The following is a 20,622-nucleotide window of genomic DNA, read 5'->3' on the forward strand; positions in this document are numbered from 1 at the left end:
GGTTGAGCAGGGGAGTTTTCTTATCCCTACATGGTCAAGCGAGGTTCACAAATTGCTGTTTTTCATCTGTGCAGAGAGCATGTCCTAGGGATCACTAACCTACTGACCTCACTGGGCAGAGTGTGGGTCTCAAGCAACCATTGTTCCACGGCTCTGGGGCATGTCCCGTGCGTCTGTTTCATGGTTTTCCTGCTAAGCAAGCCTGCTTGGTTTGTGGTTAAGCAAACCTGCTTTCTCAAGTAATTATTAACTTACAGGTGCCTCTCATATTTTTCTACTTATAATCCCGTAGTGGGATTAAGTAGTCTCCTACTTTGTCACTTCATTTTGTCTCTATTAATGCCTCTCATTAGCATAGATGCAAAAATAAAAATGTTGGCAAATCAAATCAAGTAATAGCTAGAAAACAGGTAATACATCCTGACTGCAATGGGTTTACCCTAGGAAAACAAGGCTTGTTTAACAGTTAAAACTAATATATGTAATTCACCATGCTAACAAGATAAAGAAGAAAAATCACATGATAATCTCAATCGATACAGAAAATAACATTTAGCAAAATTCAACACCCACATATGATGAAATCTCTCAGGAAATTAGTACGAGCAGAGAAGTTTCCAAATTTGATAAAGAACATTTAAAATATATGTACTAAAAATATCATAGCTAATGATAAAAACATGGAATGCTGTTCTCTAGGACTGAGAATATGGCAAGGATGTTTGCTCTCTTCACTTTTCTTCGATATTGTACTGGGAGTTCTCATAGAAACTAGAGGACGAAGCTAGAAAAGGGACTAAAACGGATAAAGATTGAGAAGGAAGAGTAAGACTGTCTCTATTCACGAAAGACATGATAGAAAAACTAAGGAGTCTATAAAAAAACAAGCAAATGATCAACTAAACTTCACAAATGAACCTATTTGTTAGGATATCCTCAGGATACATCCAAGTATAGGGTGGGAACAGAGACATAGACATAGAGAACGAACATGTGGACCCAGAGGCGGAGGGTGATGGTGAGACGGCTTGGGAGATTAGCACTGACATATACACTACCACCTGTAAAGCAGATAGCGAGTGGGATGCTGCTGCGTAACACAGGGAGCTCAGCTCGGTGCTCTGCGATGACCTGGAGGGGTGGGATGGGGGTGGGAGGGAGGTCCAAGATGGAGGAGATGTATGTATACACAGAGCTGATTCACTTTGTTGTACAACAACTAACACAACATTGTAAAGCAATTATACTCCACTAATAAATAAATGAAAAAATAAACGACCTCCAGAGAATCTTACCCAGTACACAATAGTCAGCAAACATTTACTGAATATGTGGTAGAAAATGAATAGTATTATGAACAAAATCCAAAAGGGGTCTTGCTGATAACAATCAAATCATCACAAATAAGTGTATAATTTATTACTTAAAAAATCAACTGTGTGGCTCTATGTTAGTAACAAATAGATAAAAATAAATATTAAAGATATTTAGGACAGTATCAAAAAGCATACAATACTTGTAAACATATGTAACAGAAGACAGGAAGGACTTGTGTATTGAAAGCAGTGAATATTTCCAAAAGAAATTTTTAAAATTTAAAATAAAGAGATACACCATATTTATGGATTGGAAGACTAAATATTGTTCAGATGTTCATTTTCCCTAAATTGAAAAATAGAGTCAATGAAATTACAACCAGAATTGCAGAGGTCATTTTTGTAGAAATTAAGAAGCTGATTCTAACATCTATACAGAAATGTGAAGGACCTAGAATAGTCAAAACAATTCTAAAAAAAGGAAAACAGGATCAAAGGACTTATACTATCTGGTTTCATGACCTTTTATAAATGTACAGTAATCAAGACAATATGGAATTGTCATAAGGGTAGGCATATAATAAATGGAAGAAACAGAGAACTTGGAAATAGACCCGAATATGTTCATTTTGACAAAAGCAAGAAGATCATTTAATAGGGAAGGGATAATCTTCAACAAATGTACTGGAACAACATATGAGAAAAAAATAAACCACAGCCCCTACTCTGTACCATACAAAAAATTCATTTAAAAATAAATTACCACTTGGTGACTTAATCAGTCTATGGAAGTTTAAAGATCAATATAAGATGCAATTACTGGGTCTTGTAACAAGTCGGATCTTGGGAAGATTTGCACTGCTCTTAGTTAGGGTTGTCATGATTTGACAACTTATCTGATACACGTAACATCTCCCAACAGATCAATGACAAGAAATTTAAAAAGCCCACCTGGAAAAGGGAAAGTCACACACAGCGACCACTGTCCATAGCACATAAGCATATCCTGTTTGCCAAAAGATGCAATGACTCCCTAAGCCGCTGAGATGTGTGTTCCTGTGCTGGCCAGGATGGTCTTCCTGGATCCTGGTCACAAGTCTTTTTCCTCTGTGACCACATCTGACCTGGGCGTTGGGGTGATATTACAGGAACTTTACCTTTTTTTTTTTAAATTAGGAATTCAGGAACCTCAGTCCTTTGTTTGCCAGGTAGTAGTTTAGTATTTATTTGCATTTGATCAACTCCATAATCAAAGCTGGAGACAGTGCTCAAATTTACTCCCAACCCAGGGATTTCTGTCTCCTAGCAACAGCCCTGAATGTTCCCTTCATGCCCTTAACCCTCAGCTTAAATGACTTACCTGGGCCTCTCCAGGGTCATTCAGAACAACTTCTTAGGGTGGGAGTCACAGTGAATATATGCCCCTCTGCTCCCAAATTACATCTCCAGGGGTGGCTTTTTGCCGTGAGGTGATTTTAATTTTTCCTAACTTGGATCTTCCAGACTTAAGGGGAATTTAAGAGGGACAGGGGCGCCTGAAGTCTCTGTGAGACCTCAATGGTATCTTCCTGATTATATTTGCCAGTGATTTTTTTTTTTTTTTTTTTGCACTAACTTTAGTTTGGTAAAAATATTTTTGCTTTTTTTTTTTTTAGCCCTGAAGACTTGCTGGGATTGCCAACTTTCAGCCTTCTTGGATTACTGGCCTCAGCCAGAAATGGAGCTGCTTTAGTGATACTATGCTTTCTTCCCTTTCTGCCCTCAGAGGGACTACGTTCAAGTGGAGACTATCCTTTTTAAAAATGAATGTAGCCACGCCCTTCCAACCTCTGACCTAGCGTGTGGCTCTGATAGACACATGATCTGAATCCCAAAGTACAAGTCACGGCTTACCAGAAGCTGGGCAAACGCACAGCAAGAATGCAGGGTAATCTCTTGACTTCGCATGTCAATAAGTCTCCACGGACCTCCTCCCTGGGTGCCCTCAGCAAATTGCCCATTTTAGAGTCTGTTCCTGACAATTCCTTTTCTAATATTGGAATTTGTTATGATTGTTTTGGAGACAACAGAAATTACAGCTGCTAATTTTTTTGGACATAAAAGGGGAAGTTGCCGTTACCCTTATATGAAAAGCTCAGTGGGAGATCAGGCATGGCTGGATCTAAGTGCTCAGAGCCATTTCAGTGTTTTTTTTTTTTTTTAATGTTGACCTCAGGCCAACACTCCCAACCTGGTGGCTCACATCCGGTTTACATTTTAGCAACTTCAGAGGAGAAAGCCCCTTTCTTAGTAACTGTTTCTACAATCCTGGAGCTGATGCTCAGTGGGCTTCGTTGGCCTGAGTTGGGAAACATGCATTTACTTGAGTCAATCTCTGCAGCCTGGAGGATGGGATATTTTAATTTGGCTAAATGTGGGTCACGTGGCCATCCTAGCACCAAGGGTAGGGGCATCTATCATACCCTATGCACAAGGACTGATTTAGGGAAGAGGTAGTTTCTCAAAGAAGATTGGATGCTGAGCAGGCAAAAACAATGACTGTCCAACGTGCGCTGATAGGTCAGTATTGCAACTGACTCAAGAAACCAGTTTTGTTATATGTGGTTGCACCGAGTCTTGTATATTATTCAATGCATGTGTGCATGCTAAGGCACTTCAGTCATGTCAGACTCTTTGCGATGCTATGGACTGTAACCCATCAGGCTCCTCCGTTCATGGGATTATCTAGGCAAGAGTACTGGAGTGGGTTGCCATGCCCTCCTCCAGAGGATCTTCCAGACCAAGGGATTGAACCTGCATCTCTTATGTCTTCTGTATTTGGCAGGTAGGTTCTTTACCACTGGCACCACCTGGGAAGCCCATATTATTATAAGTATTGCTTTTTGCAGAAGTCTTACACAAACTACAAGTTCCAAGGATCTTACGATCCTTTAGCCAGTCTTCTGGTTTAGAATTCAGATGATATAATGTGATAAGAATTATGCATTCTTGGGTGATGGGACCTTTACAACTGTTTCAAAATATTCATGAGTCCCTCTCATGTGGTCAGCAAGGGACTGGGCACTGGAACACAAATTTGATGAAGACATAATTAATACCTGGAAGGAATCATAACTGGAGGTAAGAAATATACCTTTAAGTAAATAAATCTTAGTGTGATATGCAAGTGTCTATAACAAACGATTCAGTTGTCTTTTGAAACCCTACAAAACTGTAGACACTGGGTTTTTTGCTCTTTTCACATTTTCTTACTTAAGTCTCAGGGCAATCCCTCAAAGCAAGCATTTCTCTCTAAGGACATAGAGGTTGGTAGAGATAAAGTCTTTTGTATGTGGTCATTCAGCTGAGATGTAGCAGGGGCCTTTGGGAAATCTATTTGGGAATACTATATTCTTCAATATTTGAGAGTCAATGCAGGAGTCTCAGGAGATGCAGGTTTGATCCCTGGATCAGTAAGATCCCCTGGAGTAGGGAATGGCAACTCACTCCAGTATTCTTGCCTGGAGAATCCCATGGACAGAGAAGTCTGGCAGGCTACAGTCCACAGGGTCACAAAGAGTCAGACACAACTGAAGAGACTTAGCATGATACACTTAGTGACTAAACCACCACCACCATGTAGATTGCAGAGGCAGCTGCAGTGATCTTCTTGCTTCCTCTCTCTCTTTAATTCATTCTGCTACCAGGTGTGTTTTGAGGTAGGCAGAAGTTGTGTACCATATCATATTGCCTTGATCATTTATTTGGCAAATATTGTGCCCGATCATGGTTTAAAGCTTCCAATCAAACAATCCTTTATTTTTTTAACACTTTAAAAAAGTATTTATTTTTAATTGGAGGGTAATTGCTTTACAATATTGCATTGGTTTCTGCCATACATCAACATGAATCAGCCATAGGTGTACACATGTCTGCTCCCTCTTGAACCCCCTCCCTCTTCCCTGCCCCTCCTACCTGAGTAGGTTGTCACGGAGCACTGGATTTGGGCTCCCTGTGTCATGGAGCAAATTCCCACTGGTCATCTATTTTACGTATGGTAATAGATACGTTTCCACGCTCGTCTCTCAGTTCGTCCCACCCTCTCCTTCCCCCACTGGGTCCACAAGTCTGCTCTTTGTATTTGCGTCTCCAACGTTGCCCTGCGAATAGGTCCATCAGTGCCACCTTTCTAGATTCCATACATATGCATTCATATATGATATTTGTTTTTCTCTTTCTGACTTACTTCACTCTGTGTAATAGGCTCTAGCTTCATCCACTTCATTAGAACTGACTCAAATGCATTCTTTTATAGATGAGTAACATTCCACTGTGTATACGTACCACAGATTCTTGATCCATTCATCTGTCAATGGATATCTAGGTTGCTTCCACGTCCTAGCGACTGTAAATAGTGCTTCAATCAACACTGAAGTGCATGTGTCTTTTTCAATTATGGTTTCCTTAGAGACTTCCCTGTAGCTCAAACAGTAGAGAATCTGCCTGCAATGCAGGAGACCAGGGTTTGACCCCTGGGTCGGGAAGATTCTCTGGAGAAGGGAATGACAATCCACTCCGGTATTCTTGCCTCAAGAATCCCACAGACAGAGAAGCCTGGTGGGCTACAGTCCATGGGGTTGCAAAAAGTCGGGCGAGACTGACAACTGACACACACAGGGTATATGCCCAGTAGCTAGGGATAAAACTACCACCATACGACAAAACAGTTTTCAAGCATTTCACCAGTGTTCAAGAAAAGCAGTCGTTTAGCATGATTTATCGCACAGTATTCCCCCTGCCCACATCATCTGTGGTTTCACCTGGTTTCAATTCCCTATGGTCAACTGAAGTCTGAAAATATTAAACAGAAAATTCCAGAAAAAAGCACTCCCTGGTTTTTTTTTTCAACTTCATGCTGTTCTGAGTAAGATAATAAAATCTTGTGCCATCTGCTGCATCCCACCCGGGATGAGAATCACCCTCTGTCTGTTGCATCCTGCCCCTGACTCATCTAGAAGCCACCGTGTTATGAGATAGGCTGTCGTCGGCATCACAGTGCTGTGTTCAGGCAACCCTTATTTTAGTTAATAATGGTTCCAAACTGCCAGAGTAGTGATGCTGGCAATTTGAATATGTGAAAGGAAAGCCACAATGCGCTTCCTTTAAGTGGAAAGGTGAAAGATGCCCCACTTAATAAGAAAAAAAAAAAATTGTATGCTGAGGTTGCTAACATCTATGGTATTAATAAATTTTCTATCCATAAAGTTGTGGAAAAAGAAAAAGAAATTTGTGCTAGTTTTGCTGTTGTGCCTCAAATTGCAAAAGCTATGGCCACAGTGCATGAGAAATGCTTAGTGAGCATGGAAAATGCATTAAATTTGTACAGTAAGATATTTAGATGGGGGAGGAGAAGGAAAGGGAGGGAGAGAGAAATAGCATTCACATAACCTTTATTATGGTGTTGTTAAAGTTGTTATATTTTATTAATTATTGCTGTTAATCTCTTACTATGCCTGATTTATAAGTTAAAGTTTATCATACATATGTGATGGTGTGGTTTAGTTGTTGAGTTGTGTCTGACTCTTTGTGACCCCATAGGCTGTCTGTATATCTTTCCTTTTCTCCTTCGCCTTTCGCTTCTCTTCTTTTCATAGCTATTTGTAAGGCCTCATCAGACAACCATTTTGCCATTTTGCATTTCTTTTTCTTGGGGATGGTCTTGATCACTGCCTCCTGTACAATGTCACGAACCTCCGTCCACAGTTCTTCAGGCATTCTGTCTATCAGATCTAATCCCTTGAACCTATTTGTCACTTCCACTGTGTAATCATAAGGGATTTGATTTAGGTCATACCTGAATGGTCCAATGGTTTTCCTTACTTTCTTCAATTTAAGTCTGAATTTGGCAATCATGGTTCATGATGGAGCCATGGTCAACTCCTGGTCTTGTTTTTTCTGACTGTATAGAGCTTCTCCATTTTTGCCCGCAAAGAATATAATCAATCTGATTCTGGTATTAACTATCTTGTGATGTCCATGTGTAGAGTCTTCTCTTGTGTTGTTGGAAGAGGGTGTTTGCTATGACCAGTGTGTTCTCTTGGCAAAACTCTATTAGCCTTTCCCCTGCTTCATTCTGTACTCCAAGACCAAATTTCCCTGCTATTCCAGTATTTCTTGACTTCCTACTTTTGCATTCCAGTCCCCTATAATGAAAAGGACATCTTTTTGGGTATTAGTTCTAGAAGGTCTCATACAACTGTTCAACTTCAGCTTCTTCAGCATTACTGGTCAGGGCATAGACTTGAATGGTTTGATATGGAATGGTTTACCTTGGAAGTGAATAGAGATCATTCTGTCATTTTTGTGATTGCATCCAAGTGTTGTCTTTTGGACTCTTTTGTTGACTATGATGGCTACTCCATTTCTTCTAAGGGATTCTTGCCCACAGTACTAGATATAATGGTCATCTGAATTAAATCCACCCATTCCAGTCCATCTTAGTTTGCTGATTCCTAGAGTGTCAATGTTTACTCTTGCCATCTCCTGTTTGATCACTTCCAATTTGCCTTGATTCATGGATGTAACATTCCAGGTTCCTATGCAATATTGCTCTTTACAGAATCGGACTTTGCTTCTATCACTGGTCACATTCACAACTGGGTGTTGTTTTTGCTTTGGCTCCATCCCTTTATTCTTTCTGGAGTTATTTCTCCACTGATCTCCAGTAGCATATTGGACACCTACTGACCTGGGGAGTTCGTCTTTCAGCGTCCTATCTTTTTGCTTTTTCATACTGTTCATGGGGTTCTCAAGGCAAGAATACTGAAGTGGTTTGCCATTCCCTTCTCCAGTGGACCATGTTTTGTCAGAACTCTCCACCATGACCTGTCCATCTTGGGTGGCCCTACACAGCATGGCTTACAGTTTCATTGAGTTAGACAAGGCTGTGGTCCATGAGATCAAATTGCCAACATCCGTTGGATCATGGAAAAAGCAAGAGAGTTCCAGAAAAACATCTATTTCTGCTTTATTGACTATGCGAAAGCCTTTGACTGTGTGGATCACAATAAACTGTGGAAAATCCTGAAAGAGATGGGAATACCAGACCACCTGACCTGCCTCTTGAGAAATCTGTAGGCAGGTCAGGAAGCAACAGTTAGAACTGGACATGGAACAACAGACTGGTTCCAAATAGGAAAAGGAGTTCGTCAAGGCTGTATATTGTCACCCTGCTTATTTAACTTATATGCAGAGTACATCATGAGAAACGCTGGACTGCAGGAAGCACAAGCTGGAATCAAGATTGCTGGGAGAAGTATCAATAACCTCAGATATGCAGATGACACTACCCTTATGGCAGAAAGTGAAGAGGAACTAAAAAGCCTCTTGATGAAAGTGAAAGAGGAGAGTGAAAAAGTTGGCTTAAAGCTCAACATTCAGAAAATGAAGATCATGGCATCCGGTCCCAATACTTCATGGCAAATAGATGGGGAAACAGTGGAAACAGTGTCAGACTTTATTTTTTGGGGCTCCAAAATCACTGCAGATGGTGACTGCAGCCATGAAATTAAAAGATGCTTACTCCTTGGAAGGACAGTTATGACCAACCTAGATAGCATATTCAAAAGCAGAGAAGTTACTTTGCCAACAAAGGTCCGTCTAGTCAAGGCTATGGTTTTTCCTGTGGTCATGTATGGATGTGAGAGTTGGACTGTGAAGAAAGCTGAGCACCGAAGAATTGATGCTTTTGAACTGTGGTGTTGGAGAAGAATCTTGAGAGTCCCTTGGACTGCAAGGAGATCCAAGCAGTCCATTCTGAAGGAGATCAGCCCTGGGATTTCTTTGGAAGGAATGATGCTCAAGCTGAAACTCCAGTACTTTGGCCACCTCATGCGAAGAGTTGACTCATTGGAAAAGACTCTGATGCTGGGAGGGATTGGGGGCAGGAGGAGAAGGGGACGACAGAGGATGAGATGGCTGGATGGCATCACTGACTCGATGGATGTGAGTCTGAGTGAACTCCGGGCGTTGGTGATGGACAGGGAGGCCTGGCGTGCTGTGATTCATGGGGTCATAAAGAGTCGGACACGACTGAGCAACTGAACTGAAGTGAACTGTGGTCCATGTGATCAGGTTGGTTAGTTTTCTGTGATTGTGGTTTTCCAAAGGCAAAGGAGATAGGGAAAGATATACCCATTTAAATGCAGAGTTCCAAAGAATAGCAAGGAGAGATAAGAAAGCCTTCCTCCATAGTCAGAGCAAAGAAATAGAGGAAAACAATAGAATGGGAAAGACTAGAGGTCTCTTCAAGAAAATTAGAGATACCAAGGGAACATTTCATGCAAAGATGGGCTCAATAAAGGACAGAAATGGTATGGACCTAAGAGAAGCAGAAGATATTAAGAAGAGGTGGCAAGAATACACAGAAGAACTGTACAAAAAAGATCTTCATGACCCAGATAATCACAATGGTGTGATCACTGACCTAGAGCCAGACATCCTGGAATGTGAAGTCAAGTGGGCCTTAGAAAGCATCACTACGAACAAAGCTAGTGGAGATGATGGAATTCCAGTTGAGCTATTTCAAATCCTGAAAGATGATGCTGTGAAAGTGCTGTACTCAATATGCCAGCAAATTTGGAAAACTCAGCAGTGGCCACAGGACTGGAAAAGGTCAGTTTTCATTCCAATCCCAAAGAAAGGCAATGCCAAAGAATGCTCAAACTACGGCACAATTGCACTCATCTCACACGTTAGCAAAGTAATGATCAAAATTCTGCAAGCCAGGCTTCAACTATACATGAACCATGAACTTCCAGATGTTCAAGCTGGATTTAGAAAAGGTAGAGGAACCAGAGATTAAATTGCCAATGTCCACTGGATCATCAAAAAAGCGAGAGAGTTCCAGGAAAATATCTACTTTGCTTTATTGACTATGCCAAAGCATTTGACTGTGTGGATCACAACAAACTGTGGAAAATTCTTAAAGAGATGGGGATACCAGACCACCTAACCTGCCTCCTGAGAAATCTGTATGCAGGTCAAGAAGCACCAGTTAGAACTGGACATGGAACACAGTCTGGTTCCAAATCAGGAAAGGAGTATGTCAAGGCTGTATACTGTCACCCTGCTTATTTAACTTATATGCAGAGTACATAATGAGAAATGCTGGGCTGGATGAAGCACAAGCTGGAATCAAGATTGCTGGGAGAAATAGCAATAACTTCAGATGTGCAGATGACACCACACTTGTGGCAGAAAGTGAAGAAGAACTAAAGAGTTTCTTGATGAAAGTGAAAGAGGAGAGTGAAAAAGTTGGCTTAAAGCTCAACATTCAGAAAACTAAGATCATGGCATCTGGTCCTGTCCCTTCATGGCAAACAGATGGGGAAAAGTGACAGACTTTAATTTTGGGGCTCCAAAATCACTGCAGATGGTGATTGTAGCTATGAAATTAAAAGACACTGGCTCCTTGGAAGAAAAGGTATGACCAACCTAGACAGCATGTTAAAAAACAGAAACATTACTTTACCAACAGAAGTCTGTCTAGTGAAAGCTATGGTTTTTCCATTGGTCATGTATGGATGTGAGAGTTGGACTATAAAGAAAGCTAAACGCCAAAGAATTGATGCTTTTGAACTGTGGTGTTGGAGAAGACTCTTGAGAGTCTCTTGGACTGCAAGGAGATCCAACCAGTCCATCCTAAAGGAAATCAGTCTTGAATATTCATTGGAAGGATTGATGCTGAAGCTGAAACTCCAATACTTTGGCCACCTGATGTGAAGAACTGACTCATTGGAAAAGACCCTGATGCTGGGAAAGATTGAAGGCGGGAGAAGAAGGGGAAGACAGAGGATGAGATGGCTGGATGGCATCACCGACTCGATGGATGTGAGTTTGAGTAAACTCCGGGAGTCGGTGATGGACAGGGAGGCCTGGTGTGCTGCAGACCATGGGGTCACAAAGAGTCGGACATGACTGAGTGACTGAATTGAACTGAACTGAGGCTGTATGTATAGCAAAAAACTTAACAGTACTCTCTGTGATTTCATGCATCGAGGTGTATTGGAACATATGATCCTTAGTTAGGGGGAACTACAGTAATAGAATGCGACTTCCCTGTAGCTCAAACGGTGAAGAATCTGTCTGAAATGCAGGAGACCAGGGTTCGATCCCTGGGTCAGAAAGATCCTCTGGAGGAGGGAATGGCAATCCACTCCAGTATTCTTGCCTGGAGAATCCAGTAGACAGAGGAGCCTGATGGACTACAGGAAGATTGCAAAAAGTTGGACACAACTGAACAACTCACACACACAGTAATAGATTACATATCATTGTTGATACGTATTCAAGGTGGTTGCTCTTTCCCCACACACTTCCGTGTTTCCCCACTGATCCTTTAAAAGTGTCTAAACTCTTCAGCTTAGCATCACTGTTCTCCTCAGCTGTGCCACCCATTCAAGCTTGTTCTCCTAAAGCCATCCACTCCTACTGACTGGTATACTCAGTGCTCAGCGAAGGCTTTTGTGCCTGCCTCTCCTTACAGCTTGGAACAACACTCCCAGGTTCTCTGCATCCCTGGTAGTCCTGGCTGACTGTGATTTTACCTGTCAAGTCTGTGACCTCTTCCTGGTTGCATTTGATATAACTTTCTCCACGTTATCTGGCACTATGTCTTCTCTGAACTCTTCTGGTTTATTTTGTAATGTTGAACTATTTTCTTTTCCAAGTGGCTCAGTGGTCAAGGATCTGCCTGCTATGCAGGAGACACCCTGAGTCGGGAAGATCCCCTGGAGAAGGAAATGGCCACCCACTCCAGTATTCTTGCCTGGGAAATCCCATGGGCAGAGGAGCCTGGTGGGCTACAGTCAATGGGGTAACAAAAGAGTTGTACATGACTTAGCGACTAAACAACAGTAACATTTTCTTCTACAAGACTGTGAGCTTTATTGGGTCACTGATACTTGATCAAATATGTGTTGATAAAGGACCTCAAAGTGTTCTGATTACTGGTGGTCATAGGTTAGGGTAGGAATAGAAAGATTTAGGTAAGAGGAAGAGAGATGAAGTTAAAATAAGACAGACGAAAAGTTGCTTCTCAATCCATATTCTTTTATTCTTGTCTTGCTTTGCAACATTGTTGAGTAGGAGGGGGTTTTCCTTCCTGTAGGGTAGTAAGAATGCAAAGTATGGCCCTTGAGCCAGTGACCAAAGTCAGGTACCAAAGTCAGGTACCAAAGTCAATTTCTCTGGCTCATTTGGGGACTAAGGTATCCCTGAACCCAAAAGGTAAACAATTTTCCATTATTCATTGATTTAATTTCCTTCACGTTGTTGTTGTTTAGCCGCTACGTCGTGGCGACTTGTGATGCCATGAACTGTGGTCCACCAGGTTTCTCTGTCGATGGAAATCTCCAGGCAAGAATACTGGAGTGGGTTGTCATTTCCTTCTCCAAGGGATCTTCCTGATCCAGGGATACAACCCTCGTCTCCCACATTGGCGGGTGAATTCTTTACCTCTGAGCCACCAGCGAAGCCCTAGTTTCCTCATAGAATCAGACTAATAAAATCAGCAATTTAAAAACTAGTTTTATCCACTATTTTAAGATTACATAATTTTGATAATATCGTTATTAACATAATGATCCTACAGGAAACTTTTCTCTAAGTGAAGATTATGTCATCCAGTCTTTTATGTTAAGGGGAGTTTGTGATTAGTGTTGCTACTCTACAGAGTTTCCCTGTGATTTTCTCTAGGTTAAAGTACTTAAAAAGTTGATAAATATCATTTGTTTTTAGGCTATGCTTGAGGACAGTATTTTGGCTGAATTCAGGGCTGAATTATTTTCCCGAAAATCATTTTCCAAAAAGGACCGGCAATTTGCTGATAACTTTTCTTATAAATGACTGTGCAGTTAAGACCTAATAACAAACTGATTATGCAGGGGGGTAACAGGAATGGGAGATAATGAATCTTCTTCTGAGAGCGCTTAGAACCGTTACTCTCAATCTGGGGGGCTCACACTGCTGAAGAATGACTTCAGTTTTTTCAAGGTATGATTTTTAAAACAGGAAGACAAAAAAAAAAAAAAAAAAAAAAAGAACTACTCAGCTGTTAGGTTGATTTGTTTTCTCTCCAACAGTCTTCATAGCTTCAATTTCTAGAAGTTGCTCCTTGAAGATAGAAACATTGCACTTGATAATGTTTTGCTCATTCGTCTCCAGAATGTTTGTTCAGTTGAGAAATGAAAATGGGTCTCAGTGTAGTACACAGAGTGATTTGTTCTAAATGGCTCGGAAACTGTTTCTGGGCCACAGAAGTGTGCGTGCAAGGTTCTATAAAAGTTGATGCTTTTTCTGATGTGTAGACACCTTGATCTAGCCAAATATTCATATTAGGAACTCTCCCTTAAGCATATGTCGCTGGTTTTGTGTAACAGTAGAAGGGAAATGTGCAAAAGGGTGCAAAAGCCCAGGCACTAATTTGAATTAGGGGCAGTTTTCCCCCACGTTTATGGTGAAAGTGACCTTAGCTTCATATAGCATGTTTTAGCGTGCCAGGGATACTGGTGTTACTTGTTCAGCCAAAAAGAAAGCCTTTTATTAACATGATTGGAATGCAGACCCTGTTTCACAGGTCTGGTTTCCTGGCGTTTGGTGGTGGGGGCGGAACTCTAGCACGTCTGTCTGGTGCTTTTGTTTCAGGAACAAAAGCGAACACAGCGGGGGTCCACCCAAACCCTCCCCCTTCATCCCTTTTAAAACCAAACTGAGCAAGAGGACCAAGTTACAGCTTTATTCACATTTTGGTCTTCCTGTGGTGGCGCTGGTCCCCTTGGTCACACTGCTTATTTTGATCCACGTTTGCCCCCAGTAGAGATCAGAACTACATTTTATGGGCTTAGAGTCTGGCAATATGCTGGCAAATGGGAAAACAAGCAACAGAAAGCAAATTTCTGCCATGATGTTTTTTAATATTGAGACAGGTTTTTATCTAACAGAGTCAACAGAATGGAATGTGAGAGTACCACAGAGCTCAAGCCTGTAAACACTGCTTCCGGATGACATATCCCTAGGGGCACAGATCATACAGTTTCTATATTATTTAGCGTGTCACTCTATGGGCACAGAAGTGATTTTTGCCTCAGAAAATGTCTCTTTCTTGAAACTCCAGCTGTCCTCCATTCATGAAGCAGTGTTTTAATAAGGTGGTTGTTTACTAGGAAGTGAAGCTAACACTAATAATGAATCACTGACAGTATAGCACATTTTTTATCATAGATGGTCTCCTTGCTGCCAAACAGCTGGAGGAAAAGTGGGGGAAATGCAATCAAGCATTTAAGCATCAGAGCTGGATGTTTTCAAACATTAAGTGGCCAGATGTTTAGCATTGTGGAGGTAATGTGTATGATTGCCTGCCTTCTAAAATATTTTATCTGGGTCTTTGATGTTCGGTAGATAGAGTCATGGACTCTTCTTCATTTTCAGGATGCTGAGCAGTTTTTCTGATCGTGAATGGCAACAATAATGCTGAAGACTGTTGAGAGCCAGGCCTGGCAGGGACTGTGAGAGAGACTTGGACTGTGGTTAAATGGGTCCCTCTCCTGGCGAAAGTGCATGAAAGCATGTGCCTTTTAAAAGGCATGGGTTGGATGGATTTTCAGTCTTCCACTAAGGTGCATATAGGAATTAAGAAGTTGGGTAAAGAGATCAGGTCCTCTTGTTTTCCTCAAGACCCAAAGGCAGAATAACCAGATGCTTCACTGAAATACCCGGTTCTAAGACAGAAAGTAAACACACTGTTATAATATCATTGAAGATACTGGCTTACAAGAAATCTAGTCTCACTAAACTGAAAGGGGGTTGTATCCTTCTTCAGATTAATGCCTCATCTGAATTATAAAAAGCAAACTTTAAAAAACCTAAAGTACAATATGATCTTGTTGTCTATCCATTATATGTATAATAGTTTACCTCTGCTAATCCTAAACTCCCAGTCCTTCTAGATTCAATATTTCATAATAAACCATAATGGGAAAAATATTTTTTAAAAAATGTCTATATGTGTATAACAGTCACTTTATAACAGCAGAGATTGGCACAACACTGTAAACCAACTATACTGCAATAAAAAAAAATTATAAAAAACTAAACAAAACGAAGCTCTTTCTCTTTGCAGAATTTCAGAGTACCCGATGAAAATCAACCCATGCTCCCCGCTGCACTTCTCTATCAGTTGCTGGTACTTGTAATTAGACTCATTGCCAAATGCTCCACTAAATTAAAACCCCTGGAAATTAATTATCTCATCAAAGGTGGCTCAGTTTCAGAACTGGGTTCACAGATCCTGGTGCTAAGATAAGTGCAACTCCTTCGGAAGAGTGATAGAAAAAAAAAAAGTCATTTACTGACATGTCTCTGCAGGAATCAATAACATTACAGAACATGTAGGAGCCAAGAATAGCCTGGGCATATTAATAACTCAGCCTGCTCACTGATTTTATTCAAGACGACTGGTTAAAGAACACTCTGCCTTGATGACAGCTCCATGGCACGAGGAACAATGTCATCATTACCATGTGGGGCTGTTTAGCATTTAGAACACTTCACACATAAAGGGAACCTCACACAGGCCTGTTGTGCTTTAGACAGATGGTTTAATGTTTCTTTAGCCTTCAGCCTATCAGGCCACCCGTGGTTTTCTTCAGCCAAGGGCTTTTTAAAAATAATTGGTCTATAGCAATTTTCTAACAAGACTGACTGCAATATATTTCCTTAAATCTTTTTCTTACCCTTAACCATCCCTTACAGTGGTTTGTCGTTGACAAACCTCCCTGACCGACACTGAGTCTTCATGTATAAGTAATTACTGACATAAAAGGAGAGGAAGGGGTGGAAATTTCGCCATCAATGGTTTCTTGGCTAGGGAAAAGCTATTTAGAATTGATTACTTTGGAAAACCGTGCTTTTCTGATTAGACACTGCCTGGTTCTGAAGAAGCTGTTCCCTTACAATCTCTCAATACAGGAAATGATAACCCAGTATAGACGGATAACTGTGGGTGGGGAAGGATACATATATGCGTTTGTTTCAAAATGGTGAAGCACAATAGAAACTGTGCCTCTGTCTGATGACTATGCGTGCTCAGGAAGGAATAAAGAGGCTGCGGCTCCCCTGCTCAGGCTGTCAAAGTGAGACTCCCAGCACACTGGCAAAGCAAGCGGGGTGCATTTTTATAGTGTAAACTTCTGTAGGAATCTCAATGACCTACTGCATTGCCCTGGCCACTGTTCAGCTCCCCGGGCTCTCCTGCGAGCTCTTTCAAGGGAATAAGACCCGGAGGCCAGGAGACTGTGGATTGGCTCCGGTGGAGGCTTATTTGCATATTTTTCTCTCCGCAGTCTCCCTGGTAGGGTTCAGAAGAAGCATGCTTGCGCCCAGGGCAGAGAAAAGCGATTACACAGCAGAAGAGGGTTTAGTGATCAGAAGTATTTAAGAGGGCAAGTGTCTCCTCACTGTGCGCTCAGAAGGGCGGGTGAGGCCCAAGAATGTCTCACTGCAGGCTCAGATTCCCCGCTGACACTTTACTCAGGGGTGGACTGGAGTCCCTGCTGCTTCTGTGGCTGCTGCTGGTGTCAGGGTATTGAACCGAAACTGTCAATTTCTACACCTGTGAGGAAGAAGCCCCCAGCACCTTCATCAGTGTTCTGTGTGACCACGTCCTGTTTAATTCCCAGCGCTAGGTACTGGGCCGGTTCCGCCTGATAAACAGCTCGCTGCGCTAGGGCGACAGGTTGACCGTCGGGGATGCGGGCCTGGGCCGAGAGCGGTTGTGCGGCCAGGCCCCTCAGTGCCTGCTGGCCTTCAACGTGGTCAGCTTCTCCCAGGAGCAGTTCCGGCTGGTGCACGCGGAGGTGTTCGTGAGGGTCATTAACGACCATGCGCCTCGCTTCCCCCGGGCCCAGATTCCCATGAGGTGTCCGAGGGAGCAGCGGTGGGCATGCGCAACCCCCTGGAGGTGCCCGTGGACGAGGACGTGGGCGCCAACGGGCTGCAAAGCGTGCGCCTGGCAGAGCCCCACAGCCCCTTCCGCGTGGAGCTGCAGACGCGCGCGGACGGTGCCCAGTGCGCCGACTTGGTGCTGCTGCAGGAGCTGGACCGCGAGAGCCAGGCCACCTACAGCCTGGGGCTGGTGGCCCAGGACGGCGGCCGCCCGCCGCGCTCCGCCACGGCCGCCCTCAGCGTGCGCGTGCTGGACGCCAACGACCACAGCCCGGCCTTCCAGCAGGGTGCCGTGGCGGAAGTGGAGCTGGCTGAGGACGCGCCCGTGGGCTCGCTCCTGCTAGACCTGGACGCGGCGGACCCCGACGAGGGCCCCAGCGGCGACGTGGTGTTCGCCTTCGGGGCCCGCACCCCGCCCGAGGCGCGCCGCCTCTTCCGCCTGGACCCGCGCTCCGGCCGCCTCACCCTGGCGGGGCCCGTGGACTACGAGTGCCAGGACACTTACGAACTGGACGTGCGGGCGCAGGACCGCGGCCCCGGGCCTCGCGCCGCCACCTGCAAGGTCATCGTGCGCCTCCGCGACGTCAATGACAACGCTCCGGACATTTCCATCATCCCGCTGGCCGCCCCGGGCGCGCCTGCTGCCTCGCCCTTCCCCGCCGCCGCCGCCGCTCTTGGCGGTGGAGGCCACCTTGTCGACCGGGCCTGGGACGCCGGAGGCGGGAGCCATCTCGCTGGTGCCGGAGGGGGCGGCGCGTGAGAGCCTGGGGGCGCTGGTCAGCACCTCGGACAGGGACTCGGGCGCCAACGGGCAGGTGCGTTGCGCCCTCTACCGGCACGAGCACTTCCAGCTGCAGCCGGCCTACGCGGGCAGCTACCTGGTGGTGACCGCGGCGTCCCTGGACCGCTAGCACATCTCCGAGTACAACCTGACGCTGGTGGCCGAGGACCGCGGCGCGCCCCCGCTGCGCACAGTGCGGCCCTACACGGTGCGCGTGGGCGACGAGAACGACAACGCGCCGCTCTTCACACGGCCAGTCTATGAGGTATCAGTGCGCGAGAACAACCTGCCCGGGGCCTACTTGGCCACTGTGGCCGCCAGGGACCCTCAACGGCCAGGTCGCCCACCGGCTGCTGGAGGCCGAGGTGGGCCGGGCTGGGGGCGCCGTGGCCACCTACCTCTCGGGGGACCCCTTCACGGGGCGGCTGCGCGCAAGACGAAGTTTTAACCTCGAGGGACTGGCCAGGCTGCAGCTAGGGCTGGAGGCGCTGGACGGCGGCTCGCCGCCGCTCCGAGGCCGGGCCACGGAGGGGCTGCAGATGCAGGGCCAGGACGATCGCGCCCCGGCTGGTGACCCCACGACTCGTCAATGGCTCAGCCCTGCTGCCTCCGCCGTGGGACGCGTCCCTGGGCACACTGGCGACCCGACAGCAGGCCAGGGACGCGGACAAAGGCCTTGACGCGCAGCTGACTCACCTCCAGCTCCGCGGCGACGGCGGCCCCGGGGAGCTATCGCTGCAACGTCGGCGGTCCCCGCAGCCCGCCGGCCCGCTGACGGCGGTCGTCGCGGCGCTGGACGAAGGACGGCTGGGCCTGCGGCGCTCGGGCGCGGTGCTTCCGGTACCCGCGCATCCTGCACCACCTGGCGGACAAATGGTGCTGGTGCCACCGCCGGCGCCGCCGCCGAACCGGGAAGGGGCGCGCAGAGCGGCTCCTTGAGCTCTCCGTGGCCGTCCGTGGTCGGGTTTTCGGCCAGCCCTTGCAGCCTTCTCCTAGTGGCCGGGGTCACCGTGACTTGGCCCCGCCCGGGCCGAGGAGGAGGAAGCTTTGGGAGCGCGGCCGGAGCTGGTGCCACTCGAGCAGTGAATGGCCAGGCCGTTCCAAGTTGCAGCGGGTCAAGGGCTGTGACTCTGGGGGCTTCGGCCTGAGCTGCTTCGTGGAGACACCGCCGCTTTCCGTTTCCTCAGAGGCCCCGGGAGGGCGAGGCTGCAGAAATTTCCCAGTCCGGGGACAGCGGGGTGTCCTTATGCTCCTCACCTCAGAAGGGGAGCACGATCCTGTGGGCTTGGATAGCGCACCCCCAACTCTCTTAGTGCCATCGTTAACCTTTAGTGGATTTTCACCCTGGAAGCTTTGTGAAGATTCAGTGCCTGATCAGGTTTGGGACTTCCAATGGCTGACTTTTTGGGATTTGTTAATTATTTTCTTTGAGAGGAAAAGTTCTTCACAGATGAGGGCAGGAGAAGGCCTGATGGTCCTCTGTTCCTGGAAGCCCATGTGTGTTCCTACTGTTTTGGTCCCTGGTAACTGCCTTGTGAATCCAGCTTGAGTCCTTTCCTTCAGGGTTTAAATGGTGTCTTCCTGTAGCAATTCAGGGCTTCCCTGGTGGCTCAGATGGTAAAGAATCTGCCTGCAGTGCAGGAAACCTGGGTTCAATCCCTGGGTTAGGAAGATCCCCTGGAGAAGGGAATGACTACCCACTCCAGTGGAGAATTCTTTGGACTGAGGAGCCTGCTGAGCAACAGTCCATGGGGTCACAAAGACTCATACAGGACTGAACAAGTTCACTTTCCTGCAGCGCTTTAGATGACGGATGCTGCGCTTGCTGTCAGTTCTGATATCTAAGGGTGAAATATTATTTGCTGCTGCTCTCACCCTTCTTTTTAATCAGGGTTCAGTCTCAGGTCCTATTCATCCCCCATCCTGATGGGGAGAGGATAAATCTGCTGCAAGTTTAAGGTAATTGCAGAATATTTATCATTGTCTCTAAGCCATGGGTTTGACGTTTTGTACATTTTTATGGATAACAGAGTAATTCTTACCTTTTCACTTCCAGGGCACATTCAAATCCAGATGAATTTAGTGTCAGAGATAGTGGAAAAGGAGATGGTAAAATGAATGACAGCAGTTCTGGTATCAGTAGAGAGGGCTTCGAGAAAGTGCCTTTTGGAGTGATTGCAAAGCAAGAGGCTAAGTTCATGCCTGTGACTTTGAAGCTCTTGTTTTCAAAGTCATAATGCTGTATGCTTCAGTGAATTGTATAATAAAAGAAGCAAACAAAGGGGTCTCTACTGTACATTCATAGATAGGATGATGCTGATGGCTCAAGGGGTAAAGAAGCCGCCTGCAATGCAGGAGACTCAGGTCCGGTCCCTGGGTTGGGAAGATCCCCAGGAGGAGGAAATGGCAACCCACTCCAGTATTCTTTCCTGGAAAATTTCATGGACAGAGGAGCCTGGTGGGCTATAGTCCATGGGGTCCCAAAGAGTCAGACATGACTGAGTATGTGCTGGATGGCTGGATGCTGAATAGAACTAGTATTTT

The 20,622-nt window shown here is 45.2% G+C and overlaps 1 pseudogene; it reads left to right on the forward strand.

Moving 5' to 3' along the window:
• Positions 1 to 16,557: 16,557 nt before the first annotated feature.
• On the forward strand, positions 16,558 to 18,939 carry LOC102390420 (annotated as a pseudogene).
• The last annotated feature ends 1,683 nt before the right edge of the window (positions 18,940 to 20,622 follow it).

The sequence above is a fragment of the Bubalus bubalis genome, chromosome 13 (genome assembly GCF_019923935.1).
Source record: "Bubalus bubalis isolate 160015118507 breed Murrah chromosome 13, NDDB_SH_1, whole genome shotgun sequence".
Taxonomy (NCBI): Eukaryota; Metazoa; Chordata; class Mammalia; order Artiodactyla; family Bovidae; genus Bubalus; species Bubalus bubalis.